Genomic DNA, 15,044 nt, shown 5'->3' with positions numbered 1-15,044 from the left:
TAAAGACCCAATGACAACAATAGTAAAAATAACCTTTGTGCCATGCTACAGCTCGCATTATTGCCATTGGTAGGTTGGCATCATTTACTTGGTAGAGTTATGTTTGTCGTCTTCTTCTGTCTTCACTGGCACCACCCCGTTTGTAACCATTGTCTGTCCGATAGTGGCAGCAGCGGCGGTTATCGATATCTAGTAACAGTGGTACTATCTTTGGGGCGATGTTGTGGCATTCTGGGTTATTGCCGAGAAACAGTTTAAGGGGATACGGAATCGGATTTTGGGTTAAAAAATCGAATTTTTTTTTATTGGCGTATTATATTCTGCCATGTTTCCTCTTTAAAATGACGTATCATACATAGCTCTACTACAATTATAACTATTTTATTTTTATATATTTGTGAGATCGGGTATTGCGCTTTAGTTATACACGTCTCTCGTGGCTGACCATGAACTTTTTGGCAGTACCTTTAAAGTGACATGAATTCAAATATCCCGGTTTCCAGCGACTATTTATACACTAGTTGCCCGAAAATGTTTCTCTCTGGTTTCCTCAAGTTACTCTTTGACTTTGTGGCGGGACTGTTTTGTAAACAGTGTGATATAAGAAAGTAGTTGTTGTTGAGTTATTTCGTATTTAGTGCTTCATTTTTCGCAGTGAAAATGCCTAGAGCTAAAGCAAAAGTATTTAAAAAGCGTGTGAACTGGCAAAAGAAAAGAAATAATGATTCATTAGCAAAGCAAAGCAGTTCATCATCATCACTGTTGGAAAATGTGAATCCACTTATTACTGATTTGCCGAACGAACTTACACCAAATGAAAACAGTGCTTCTCATAAAAAACTAAGAGATTTGGAAGAGAAATATAATTTACTTGATAGAGGGAATGAAGTTTTTGAACTCATTGATACGAATATATTGTGTGAAGCTCTTGAAAACAGTTTGTGCTGCAAAAAATGTCATGGAAACGTTTCTCTGAAAGTAGAATCCCATGTTGGCCTGGCTGCCCAGTTTAATTTAATATGCAGTGTTTGTAAATACAGCTGTAAGTTTCCAAGTTCGGTTTCAGTAACTGTAAATAATGGATACAAGAAAACTGAACTTTATAGTGTAAATATTAGGTTAGTTTATGGATTGCGAGCAATTGGTAAGGGCAAAGCAGCTGGTGATATGCTATGTGGTGTTCTAAATCTTCCAAGTGCACCTTCAAAGTTTGAAGCTTACAATTATGTACTAGGATCTGCAGTTGAAGATGTAGCACAGAAGTCAATGCAGGTTGCTGTGGAAGAAGCAGTGGAAGAAAATGACGGCAGTCGTGACCTCACAGTGGCGTTTGATGGCACGTGGCAGAAAAGGGGCCACACCTCCAACAATGGTGTTGTAACAGCAACTAGTGTTGATACTGGCAAGGTTATTGATGTTGCAATAATGTCTAAATACTGTAGGTGCACAGGCAGGCTGAAAAATGAACACAGTGATGACTGTATTGCTAATTATTATGGTAGTAGTGGTGGCATGGAGGTTGCTGGGGTGAAGAAAATTTTTCATCGCTCTTCACAGTGGTATAATGTTCGCTATGTCAAATATCTGGGAGATGGTGACTCTAAAGCATTCAAAGAAGTTTTGGAAAGCAAACCACATGGGAACAGTGTAAATATAAGCAAACTTGAATGTATAGGACATGTGCAGAAGAGAATGGGTGCCAGGCTGAGAAGGTTAAAATCAGTTATGAAAGGGAAAAAACTAGATGATGGGAAAACCTTGGATGGCAGAGGAAGATTGACTGATTCCATAATAGACCACATTCAGAACTGCTATGGCCTTGCAATCAGGCAAAATACAGGCAATCTTGAAGAAATGAGGAGAGCTATATGGGCTTTATATTTCCACACCGCATCCACGGATGAGCATCCACAACATGGTTTGTGCCCCAAAGGTGAAAACAGCTGGTGTAAATACAATAGGGGACTAACAACAGGAGAGAAATACATTCACCACCACAGTCTACCATCAGCCATCATGGCAGAAATGAAGCCCATTTTCAGAGATCTGGCTGACAGAAGTCTTCTGATGAAATGTCTTCACGGAAAAACGCAGAACCCCAACGAGTGCTTGAATAGTGTGATATGGCATCGTCTCCCAAAAACAGTGTTTGTCGGAATTAATACACTACATTTTGGTGTGTATGATGCTGTGGCAACCTTCAATCTTGGAAATATAACTAAATGCCAGGTCCTTCAAAAGTTGGGTATGTGTGTTGGTTCCCGTACGGTACGTGCTATGTTCTTTTTAGATCAGCACAGACTAAGGCATGCTGATAATATAATCAAGACATTAGTGAAAAAAGCAAGACAGGTGCAGAGGGGTGCCAAAAGAAGACTTGAAGATGATTATGAAGACTGTGAAGGGGGTATTAGCTACGGATCAGGAATGTTTTAATCTTCTTTCTCCGTTTCCCATAAGTTTACTTTTTACTTCATCTAGGAACATTATCTCAGGTACTGGTCAACCTAGAAGTCTGAAATTTTTATGACGTAGTGACATAGGTCCCTATTACATACTGAAACAACTATTTTTTAATTACTTGATTTACAAGAGACTTAGGGGTGATAGTCTAGTAAAAAGCGATGGAAAAAATTTACTTAAAAATAAATGTACAATATCTCTGTAAGAAAATACTTTGACAATAAACTGTTGTTTCAGTATTGTTGTAACATATGAATGCACATACAGTAAAATTTTTACCTCTCTGTCTCCAGTAGTTTGTGAGAAAATGTTCCCTATAGTAGGCATATATTAACATTGCGGGGATAGGTGATTCCGTATCCCCTTAAATTTGTTGTCATAAGGGCCTTAAGCCATGAGTGTTATTTGCTTTAAATTTTAATTAAACGATTGTATTCTAGTAGTGAGTTGTAAGATTTTGATGAGTTTTTTAATTAAAAATATTTTAATGACCGTAATTTCAAGTTTCAAGATTTTTAACTGCTCCTTAAAAGATTGCTAGTCAGGCCTTCTGCCATGAAGTAGTTTTAAATTAATACTTCTGGGGTCTTCAGCTGAGAAACAGTTTCATTTTGTTGTCATTAGGGCTTTCATCCATGGGTGTTATTTGTTTTAAATTTTTATTTAAACATTTGTATTCTAATAGTGAGTTGTAAGATTTTGATGATTGGTTTTTTAATTAAAAATATTGTAATAACTACAATTTCAAGTTTGAAGATGTTTAACTGCTTTAAAGATTAATAATGAGGCCTCAAGCCTTGAAACATTTGGAATTATTACTATTGGGCCTTCAGCCATGAAAAGTTATTAACTTATGGCTACTAAGACCTTCAGCCATGGAATACTGCTTAATTTATTGTCAACTTTAAGTTCGTTGTCATTTATAAATAAAGTATACCTGATTGATTAGAAATATTAAACAACAGTAACTGATTATAACCCCACCCACAATCATAACCAATTCCTGCCTTCCTGGGTCTCAACCTTATTCAAAGCAGCCAGCAAAATTTGAAAATTTCAATTAAAAATATCGCAAAAAATAATAAGTTACAAAATATATAATGAACAAAATAGAGGCAATAGCCTCCACATAGTTTAATATGTATTGAGGTATGATGACCCAGTTTAACATTTTATCTGGAAGCATCCATCAGATTTTAAAGAAATTCATTTAAAGCAAGCTTGATACCATTTTAGCAATCACATCCTCGTTAAAAAAATCTTTCATCCAGAATTTAAATGTATATCAACTTGAAACAAAATGCATTTTTGAGAATTTTCGGAAGTTGCAAGTGCTTTGCATAGGATATTTGGTAGTAAATCGGTGTTTGTGTTTATAAGAACAGTTTTTCGTTCTGATGGAATTTGATTTCAGTTCCAATGCAGCTTTAAATATCTGAAAGCACTAATAAAGTTTATGTTGCCATTTCATTGTAACATTTGTGACCAAAAACGAAAATAAATTTATTATGTTGGAACTAAGAAATCTTAAAATACTGATAGTTGTGCAGTAATGTAAATATCTACGTGTCTATACTGAGGTTTCTGTAAAATTATTGTCACTCTTTGTGAAGGAACACGGAATTGTGTTACCTTACTAACAAGCATCTATTGAAAGTTATTGCAGAAATATAGAATCAGATTCCTTTCACAAAGTTGATGTATATTTTGCCCTTTTTGTTTACATTTTATACTTGCAAAATGATAGCACAGATAACATGTTACAACAGTGTCTATTCATTAATTAATTAGTATCAAAACACAATAACAGAAAGTTGCAACATAAGCTACATCTATACTGACTTATCTAATTTCTTTTTCTTGGCAAGTCCATAAGTTCCCTCCTTCTGTAGTGTTTAAAAAAGGACTCATGTTCAAGCTCAGTGCAAAATACATACCGCAATGCTACTCATACTAGGCTCAATATAGTTTACAATTGAAATGAAGTTTTCTTTCTGAGAAATGTATGTCCCAATTATACACCAAATCAAAGTTGATTCTAGTGTCCACTAATTTCGTGACAAAACATACCTGCCGATACAAGACACAAGAAAATAAAAATCTCTGTTTAGATGGGATATGTCTTTTTTGTAGCATGACTGCTGTAGCAACAGACAGGCAACAGCATATTAATTAAAAAGACTGGATAAAAGTAGCTGTCAGCTGCATATCTGGAAGCTCATTCGGAATTTTCTATGACCCCTAAATAAAGTTAGCTGGTATTTTATTATGTTAGGTTACAATTTAATCACTTGCTCACAGTTTTCGGCAAAATCGGAAATAAGACACACAAGTGGATTACTGCAATGTCGCATATATCTCAGGCTACAGTACACATATGTTTTTTGTTTCAGTCATACTTCGGTCTTGCGTTTCATTGGCTTTGTAACTCACAACTGAACTTTCACATTCCAACGTTTCAAGGCCTTACGCTATTAGTACTTTGCAGATCAGTCTGTCAGCACACCTACGTTTTCTTCCATCCAAATTTGTTGGCTTCGCCAACTCACAGTCAGCTGGTCAAACCGCAGCCCTAACCTAGGCCTCAGGCTTCACTACAGGTCATTGTGTCAGTACATCTAGTTCTTACCATTCATCAAACAACTATGAAAATCCCTGACCAACCTTAAATTCATAATAAACAGACACATAAAAGTTATTTTTGCGCTCTAAAAACTACAAATAATGTAATCAATTCATTTCACCCACTGAAAGGTATAATTATGTTAAGTGATTCTTATTGGCTTCCATATACTGCCATCCAATTGCCTATGACCAGCATGAATAAATTTCCACAGCACACAATGCAAGAGCCACCAACCCCGTATATGTACTATAGCCATATTCTGGAATGAAATATTAATCTGAATCACAAGTTACTTATCAAGTGCATGTTAGGTAATGGTTGTTGTTGTTGTTGTTGTTGTGGTCTTCAGTCCTGAGACTGGTTTGATGCAGCTATCCATGCTACTCTATCCTGTGCAAGCTTCTTCATCTCCCAGTACCTACTGCAACCTACGTCCTTCTGAATCTGCTTAGTGTATTGATGTCTTGGTCTCCCTCTACGATTTTTACCCTCCACGCTGCCCTCCAATGCTAAATTTGTGATCCCTTGATGCCTCAGAACATGTCCTACCAACCAATCCCTTCTTCTACTCAAGTTGTGCCACAAACTTCTCTTCTCCCCAATCCTATTCAATACCTCCTCATTAGTTATGTGATCTACCCACCTTATCTTCAGCATTCTTCTGTAGCACCACATTTCGAAAGCTTCTATTCTCTTCTTGTCCAAACTGGTTATCGTCCATGTTTCACTTCCATACTTGGCTACACTCCATACAAATACTTTCAGAAATGACTTGCTGACACTTAAATCTATACTCGATGTTAACAAATTTCTCTTCTTCAGAAACGCTTTCCTTGCCATTGCCAGTCTACATTTTATATCCTCTCTACTTCGACCATCATCAGTTATTTTACTCCCTAAATAGCAAAACTCCTTTACTACTTTAAGTGTCTCATTTCCTAATCTAATCCCCTCAGCATCACCCAATTTAATTTGACTACATTCCATTATCCTCGTTTTGCTTTTGTTGGTGTTCATCTTATATCCTCCTTTCAATACACTGTCCATTCCGTTCAACTGCTCTTCCAAGTCCTTTGCTGTCTCTGACAGAATTTCAATGTCATCGGCGAACCTCAAAGTTTTTACTTCTTCTCCATGAATTTTAATACCTACTCCGAATTTTTCTTTTTTTTCCATTACTGCTTGCTCAATATACAGATTGAATAACATCGGGGAGAGGCTACAACCATGTCTCAGTCCTTTCCCAACCACTGCTTCCCTTTCATGCCCCTCGACTCTTATAACTGCCATCTGGTTTCTGTACAAATTGTAAATAGCCTTTCGCTCCTTGTATTTTACCCCTGCCACCTTCAGAATTTGAAAGAGAGTATTCCAGTTAACGTTGTCAAAAGCTTTCTCTAAGTCTACAAATGCTAGAAACGTAGGTTTGCCTTTTCTTAATCTTTCTTCTAAGATAAGTCGTAAGGTTAGTATTGCCTCACGTGTTCCAACATTTCTACGGAATTCAAACTGATCTTCCCTGAGGTTCGCTTCTACCAGTTTTTCCATTCGTCTGTAAAGAATTCGCGTTAGTATTTTGCAGCTGTGACTTATTAAACTGATAGTTCGGTAATTTTCACATCTTTCAACACCTGCTTTCTTTGGGATTGGAATTATTATATTCTTCTTGAAGTCTGAGGGTATTTTGCCTGTCTCATACATCTTGCTCACCAGATGGTAGAGTTTTGTCATGACTGGCTCTCCCAAGGCCATCAGTAGTTCTAATGGAATGTTGTCTACTCCTGGGGCCTTGTTTCGACTCAGGTCTTTCAGTGCTCTGTCAAACTCTTCACGCAGTATCTTATCTCCCATTTCATCTTCATCTACATCCTCTTCCATTTCCATAATATTGTCCTCAAGTACATCGCCCTTGTATAAACCCTCTATATACTCCTTCCACCTTTCTGCCTTCCCTTCTTTGCTTAGAACTGGGTTGCCATCTGACCTCTTGATATCATACAAGTGGTTCTCTTCTCTCCAAAGGTCTCTTTAATTTTCCCGTAGGCAGTATCTATCTTACCCCTAGTGAGACAAGCCTCTACATCCTTACATTTGTCCTCTAGCCATCCCTACTTAGCCATTTTGCACTTCCTGTCGATCTCATTTTTGAGACGTTTGTATTCCTTTTTGCCTGCTTCATTTACTGCATTTTTATATTTTCTCCTTTCATCAATTAAATTCAATATTTCTTCTGTTACCCAAGGAGTTCTACTAGAGCTCGTCTTTTTACCTAGTTGATCCTCTGCTGCCTTCACTACTTCATCCCTCAGAGCTACCCATTCTTCTTCTACTGTATTTCTTTCCCCCATTCCTGTCAATTGTTCCCTTATGCTCTCCCTGAAACGCTCTACAACCTCTGGTTCTTTCAGTTTATCCAGGTCCCATCTCCTTAAATTCCCACCTTTTTGCAGTTTCTTCAGTTTCAATCTGCAGTTCATAACCAATAGATTGTGGTCAGAATCCACATCTGCCCCTGGAAATGTCTTACAATTTAAAACCTGGTTCCTAAATCTCTGTCTTACCATTATATAATCTATCTGATACCTTTCAGTATCTCCAGGATTCTTTCAGATATACAACCTTCTTTTATGATTCTTGAACCAAGTGTTAGCTATGATTAAGTTATGCTCTGTGCAAAATTCTACAAGGCGGCTTCCTCTTTCATTTCTTCCCCCCAATCCATATTCACCTACTATGTTTCCTTCTCTCCCTTTTCCTACTGACGAATTCCAGTTACCCATGACTATTAAATTTTCGTCTCCCTTCACTACCTGAATAATTTCTTTTAACTCGTCATACATTTCATCAATTTCTTCATCATCTGCAGAGCTAGTTGGCATATAAACTTGTACTACTGTAGTAGGCATGGGCTTTGTGTCTGTCTTGGCCACAATAATGCGTTCACTATGCTGTTTGTAGTAGCTAACCCGCACTCCTATTTTTTTTATTCATTATTAAACCTACTCCTGCATTACCCATATTTGATTTTGTATTTATAACCCTGTAATCACCTGACCAAAGGTCTTGTTCCTCCTGCCACCGAACTTCATTAATTCCCACTATATTTAACTTTAACCTATCCATTTCCCTTTTTAAATTTTCTAACCTACCTGCCCGATTAAGGGATCTGACATTCCACACTCCGATCCGTAGAATGCCAGTTTTCTTTCTCCTGATAACGACGTCCTCTTGAGTAGTCCCCGCCCGGAGATCCGAATGGGGGACTATTTTACCTCCGGAATATTTTACCCAAGAGGACGCCATCATCATTCAATCATACAGTAAAGCTGCATGTCCTCGTGAAAAATTACGGCTGTAGTTTCCCCTTGCTTTCAGCCGTTCGCAGTACCAGCACAGCAAGGCCGTTTTGGTTAATGTTACAAGGCCAGATCAGTCAATCATCCAGACGGTTGCCAATGCAACTACTGAAAAGTCTGCTGCCCCTCTTCAGGAACCACATGTTTGTCTGGCCTCTCAACAGCTACCCCTCCGTTGTGGTTGCACTTACGGTACGGCCATCTGTATCACTGAGGCACGCAAGCCTCCCCACCAACGGCAAGGTCCATGGTTCATGGGGGAAGTAGGTAATGGTAACATATTATTAAATACACCAGACTGTTATTAGATGTATTATGCTTAATGTACCACATGTCATTGGCCATACTTGTAGGTATTATAACCATAACAAAGATAACATGTATAAGAATGCTAATCAAAAACGAAGATTTATTCACAACCTGGAAATATGTGTCAGCCATTAACTTGTACCAAAAGAGAGAGACAGTTTGAGTACATGTAACAAAGTGAGGTGATAGTTTTCTTAACACACAACAGAGATGCAATGTTCCTGACAAATACTGTATGTCAATCTCAAGAGACATCTACTTCTACAAGGCCACTCCCCAAACCCACCCCCTCCCCTTTTCTGTCATAGAGCAGAATTCAAAATATGTGGGAATTTGTGGCATATGTGATGAACGATGCATATGCATACAGGTGTCAGGGACTGTGTAGCACAAAGGGTATCCTCAGTAGAGGATGGTGGCGTAGGTGTTGCTGTCATCTGTGGGTCAATGAAATTGCTCATCGCTTTTTGTTATGAACAAGATTGGTCACTGGGTAACAAGTAATCTGGCCTTAACCTTCTGAGTGACACTGTTTATGGGTTATACAGACAACAAGCCCATCACTTTTACTTTTACAAGGCCAAAGGAAACCTTTCCCTGACGTAGTTTTGGCAGTTAGCATTATTAGTCAATTTGCCACAGATGTGAGACGTGTTAAAAGGGGCTGAAAATATGGTGGCCAATTACCTTGCGAGGTCAATGAAATTTTCTGTATCACTGGTTGGCCAAAATCGTGTCAGAATAAGCAGTCAGCATGCATACTGAGGAGATTATGTGAGTGGAAACATGAGAATTCCACTCAAAAGAGCTGTATTTTAGGGAGTCAAAAATCTAATTGTTGTGCAGTACCTCTCAACTACCTCCCACACCTTATCATGGCTGCTACTGCTTTTCGCAAACAAGGGTTCATCAAGATGTACAAAAACAGATACCTTTGGCCGAGTACTAAGAAAGGCTGTTGATCATGCCCTAGAGCATGTGTTGCAATTCAGGCAGCAAAAGCGACCACCATGGCCAATAGGTAATTTTTCTGATTCCACACAGCATTTTTCCTATGTACACATTGACTCTATGTGTCTACTGCCTCCAGCAGAAGAGTTCTGGTATGTCCTCAAGGCAACTGAGAGTTACACTGGTTGGGCTAATAGGACTCCAATTATGTATATTTCTGTGGAAAAACCAGCCTACACTGTTCTTTCTACATGATCCACTTGGTTTGACTGCCTGGTACACATCACAATTGACCATGGACCACAGTTCTAGTCACCATCATTCTACAAATTGGATAAGTTGTGTGGTTTCCAACCCCATCCCCCCTCTTGTTATGAAAATCTTTTGCAGCACTCTGGCACAGACTATATTTCCCCTAAGTATCCTCTCATCAGGTAGAAAAATTTGTTATTATCAGCTTAATATCTACCACATCCTGCTTCACAGGACTAGAGCACTAAGCTGATTTTTGGATCATGATGGGATGTTGAAAGCAGTCTCTACCTCTGTCACAGAATGTCTCCTCATATTCGAACACTCTTAAAGTAACCAACTACCACATTACCTTCAAAGTCTCTCAAGGTAGCAGCACAAAGGAGTTGTAAATATCAGGTTTATACTACATATCACTTTATAAATTCGGTACTGTAGCTAAATTTAATATGAAATGATAATTAAATAGACACCCTAGCTGCAAGTAGGCGTTGATACACTTCATTGGGGACATGTTGAAAATGTGTGCCCCAAACGGACCTCGAACCCGAGATCTCCTGCTTACATGGCAGAGGCTCTATCCATCTGAGCCACCGCGGGCACAGAGGATAGTGTGTCTGCAGGGACTTATCCCTAGCACGTTCCCCGTGAGATCCACATTCCCAACATGTCCACAAGACTACATTTGTAGTGCGCCTAATAGATGTTTGCCCATCATACTCATTACTCGTGGCAGATTAATCTATCAAGTCCCGTACGAGTTCGGGCATAGCGTGTGCGTTCGCACAAGAAGGTCAAAGGCTGGGAACCCATATTTTTAACTATATTAGACGGTAGTATCTGTTCCTGAAAGAACAAAGCTGCATGGTCATCGACGGTAACTGTTCTTTCAGGAACAGATACTACCGTCATATATAGTTAAGAAAATGGGTTCCCGGCCTTTGACCTTCTTGTGCGAACGCACACGCTATACCCGAACTCGTACGGGACTTGGTAGATTAATCTGCCACGAGTAATGAGTATGATGGGCAAGCATCTATTAGGCGCACTACGAATGTAGTGTTGTGGACATGTTGGGAATGTGGATCTCACGGGGAGCGTGCAAGGGATAAGTCCCTGCAGACACACTATCCTCTGTGCCTGCAGTGGCTCAGATGGATAGAGCGTCTGCCATGTAAGCAGGAGATCCCAGGTTCGAGTCACGGCCGGGGCACACATTTTCAACATGTCCCCAATGAAGTGTATCAACGCCTGCTTGCAGCTAGGGTGTCTATTTAATTATCATTTCATTTCGAGCAAAGCTGCATGGTCATCGACGGTAACTGTTCTTTCAGGAACAGATACTACCGTCTTATATAGTTAAAAATATGGGTTTCCGGCCTTTGACCTTCTTGTGCGAACGCACACGCTATGCCCGAACTCGTATGGGACTTGGTAGATTAATCTGCCACGAGTAATGAGTATGATGGGCAAGCATCTATTAGGCGCACTACGAATATAGTGTTGTGGACATGTTGGGAATGTGGATGTCACGGGGAGCGTGCAAGGGATAAGTCCCTGCAGACACACTATCCTCTGTGCCCGCGGTGGCTCAGATGGATAGAGCGTCTGCCATGTAAGCAGGAGATCCCGGGTTCGAGTCCCGGTCGGGGCACACATTTTCAACATGTCCCCAATGAAGTGTATCAACGCCTGCTTGCAGCTAGGGTGTCTATTTAATTATCATTTCATTTCGAGCAAAGCTGCATGGTCATCAATGGTAACTGTTCTTTCAGGAACAGATACTACCGTCTTATATAGTTAAAAAAATGGGTTCCCCGCCTTGATCTTCTTGTGCGAACGCACACGCTATGCCCGAACTCGTACAGGGCTTGGTAGATTAATCTGCCACGAGTAATGAGTATGATGGGCAAACATCTATTAGGCGCACTACGAATGTAGTGTTGTGGACATGTGGGAATGTGGGTCTCACGGGGAGCGTGCAAGCGATACATCCCTGCAGACACACTATCCTCTGTGCCCGCAGTGGCTCAGATGGATAGAGCGTCTGCCATGTAAGCAGGAGATCCCGGGTTCGAGTCCCGGTCAGGGCACACATTTTCAACATGTCCCCAATGAAGTGTATCAACGCCTGCTTGCAGCTAGGTTCTCTATTTAATTATCATTTCATTTCGAGCAAAGCTGCATGGTAATCGACGGTAACTGTTCTTTCAGGAACAGATATACCGTCTTATATAGTTAAAAAAATGGGTTCCCGGCCTTTGACCTTCTTGTGCGAACGCACACGCTATACCCGAACTCGTACAGGGCTTGGTAGATTAATCTGCCATGAGTAATGAGTATGATGGGCAAGCATCTATTAGGCGCACTACGAATGTAGTGTTGTGGACATGTTGGGAATGTGGATGTCACGGGTAGCGTGCAAGGGATAAGTCCCTGCAGACACACTATCCTCTGTGCCCGCGGTGGCTCAGATGGATAGAGCGTCTGCCATGTAAGCAGGAGATCCCGGGTTCGAGTCCCGGTCGGGGCACACATTTTTAACATGTCCCCAATGAAGTGTATCAACGCTTGCTTGCAGCTAGGGTGTCTATTTAATTATCATTTCATTTCGAGCAAAGCTGCATGGTTATCGACGGTAACTGTTCTTTCAGGAACAGATACTACCGTCTTATATAGTTAAAAATATGGGTTCCCGGCCTTTGACCTTCTTGTGCGAACGCACACGCTATGCCCGAACTCGTATGGGACTTGGTAGATTAATCTGCCACGAGTAATGAGTATGATGGGCAAGCATCTATTAGGCGCACTACGAATATAGTGTTGTGGACATGTTGGGAATGTGGATGTCACGGGGAGCGTGCAAGGGATAAGTCCCTGCAGACACACTATCCTCTGTGCCCGCGGTGGCTCAGATGGATAGAGCGTCTGCCATGTAAGCAGGAGATCCCGGGTTCGAGTCCCGGTCGGGGCACACATTTTCAACATGTCCCCAATGAAGTGTATCAACGCCTGCTTGCAGCTAGGGTGTCTATTTAATTATCATTTCATTTCGAGCAAAGCTGCATGGTCATCGACGGTAACTGTTCTTTCAGGAACAGATACTACCGTCATATATAGTTAAAGATATGGGTTCCCGGCCTTTGACCTTCTTGTGCGAACGCACACGCTATGCCCGAACTCGTACGGGACTTGGTAGATTAATCTGCCATGAGTAATGAGTATGATGGGCAAACATCTATTAGGCGCACTACGAATGTAGTGTTGTGGACATGTGGGAATGTGGGTCTCACGGGGAGCGTGCAAGCGATACATCCCTGCAGACACACTATCCTCTGTGCCCGCAGTGGCTCAGATGGATAGAGCGTCTGCCATGTAAGCAGGAGATCCCGGGTTCGAGTCCCGGTCGGGGCACACATTTTCAACATGTCCCCAATGAAGTGTATCAACGCCTGCTTGCAGCTAGGGTGTCTATTTAATTATCATTTCATTTCGAGCAAAGCTGCATGGTAATCGACGGTAACTGTTCATTCAGGAACAGATATACCGTCTTATATAGTTAAAAAAATGGGTTCCCGGCCTTTGACCTTCTTGTGCGAACGCACACGCTATACCCGAACTCGTATGGGACTTGGTAGATTAATCTGCCATGAGTAATGAGTATGATGGGCAAGCATCTATTAGGCGCACTACGAATGTAGTGTTGTGGACATGTTGGGAATGTGGATCTCACGGGGAGCATGCAAGGGATAAGTCCCTGCAGACACACTATCCTCTGTGCCCGCAGTGGCTCAGATGGATAGAGCGTCTGCCATGTAAGCAGGAGATCCCGGGTTCGAGTCCCGGTCAGGGCACACATTTTCAACATGTCCCCAATGAAGTGTATCAACCCCTGCTTGCAGCTAGGGTGTCTATTTAATTATCATTTCATTTCGAGCAAAGCTGCATGGTAATCGACGGTAACTGTTCTTTCAGGAACAGATATACCGTCTTATATAGTTAAAAAAATGGGTTCCCGGCCTTTGATCTTCTTGTGCGAACGCACACGCTATGCCCGAACTCGTATGGGACTTGGTAGATTAATCTGCCATGAGTAATGAGTATGATGGGCAAGCATCTATTAGGCGCACTACGAATGTAGTCTTGTGGACATGTTGGGAATGTGGATGTCACGGGGAGCATGCAAGGGATAAGTCCCTGCAGACACACTATCCTCTGTGCCCGCGGTGGCTCAGATGGATAGAGCGTCTGCCATGTAAGCAGGAGATCCCGGGTTCGAGTCCCGGTCGGGGCACACATTTTCAACATGTCCCCAATGAGGTGTATCAACGCCTGCTTGCAGCTAGGGTGTCTATTTAATTATCATTTCATTTCGAGCAAAGCTGCATGGTCATCGACGGTAACTGTTCTTTCAGGAACAGATACTACCGTCATATATAGTAAAATTTAATATGTTCCTCTCTCCCTGTGTAGTTGGGAGATTGAAATTCCGTTAAAAAGTTTCACCAATCCAACTCTCGAATCATATATGCGGTAATCTCGCCCTCGCTTCCACCCTCCCAGTAGCTCGTCATTGATATCAAATTGATTGGCTAATTAATTAAATTGATCATGAGAGTCCCTTTGCAATGTGATTATTATTTTTTTTCCTGTAGTCAGATTTCACTCTTTAGGGAACCATTACAAATACCTGTGTGTCATATCTGGAGGCTCCCCAGAGTCTAGGTAGTTACTTCCTCTGATACCAAAATGGGTGCTAACTGTCCTAAAATAGTTGAAGATATCCAACACTAGCTATGGTCTGCCTCTTGGTTGCCTTGTCATGCTGATGGAAGTAAGTCACTTAGAATTCAGGTATGCCACACATAACCCAGTCATGCTGAGATCTGTCAGTGTATGGGTGCAGCAGGATGTTTCACTCCTCTCACCACTCCCGCATCGCCTCTACCCCCATCACCACACCGCCACTGGATTGCATGTGAACAGCTGTCACTCCCACCACTGGGTCGTGAACCCCCGCCCTCGTATCAGGGCTCTACTGCTATTGCCCAATAACCCACTATTCGCTGTGTCAGGCAGATGATTCC

At 41.2% G+C, this 15,044-nt stretch overlaps 4 non-coding genes across 4 annotated transcripts; all 4 read left to right on the top strand.

The window, feature by feature from the left end:
• Nucleotides 1-11,536: 11,536 nt before the first annotated feature.
• Trnat-ugu (transfer RNA threonine (anticodon UGU)) lies at nt 11,537-11,611 on the top strand. The gene has a single exon. It is a non-coding gene; the product is annotated as a tRNA-Thr (tRNA).
• An 804-nt stretch (nt 11,612-12,415) lies between these two features.
• Trnat-ugu (transfer RNA threonine (anticodon UGU)) lies at nt 12,416-12,490 on the top strand. Its single transcript has one exon. It is a non-coding gene; the product is annotated as a tRNA-Thr (tRNA).
• Nucleotides 12,491-12,856: 366 nt separating this feature from the next.
• Trnat-ugu (transfer RNA threonine (anticodon UGU)) lies at nt 12,857-12,931 on the top strand. Its single transcript has one exon. It is a non-coding gene; the product is annotated as a tRNA-Thr (tRNA).
• A 1,245-nt stretch (nt 12,932-14,176) lies between these two features.
• Trnat-ugu (transfer RNA threonine (anticodon UGU)) lies at nt 14,177-14,251 on the top strand. The gene has a single exon. It is a non-coding gene; the product is annotated as a tRNA-Thr (tRNA).
• Nucleotides 14,252-15,044: the final 793 nt, after the last annotated feature.

The sequence above is a fragment of the Schistocerca nitens genome, chromosome 11 (genome assembly GCF_023898315.1).
Source record: "Schistocerca nitens isolate TAMUIC-IGC-003100 chromosome 11, iqSchNite1.1, whole genome shotgun sequence".
NCBI classification, from domain to species: Eukaryota; Metazoa; Arthropoda; class Insecta; order Orthoptera; family Acrididae; genus Schistocerca; species Schistocerca nitens.
This window is presented reverse-complemented; position numbering and strand designations above follow the sequence as displayed.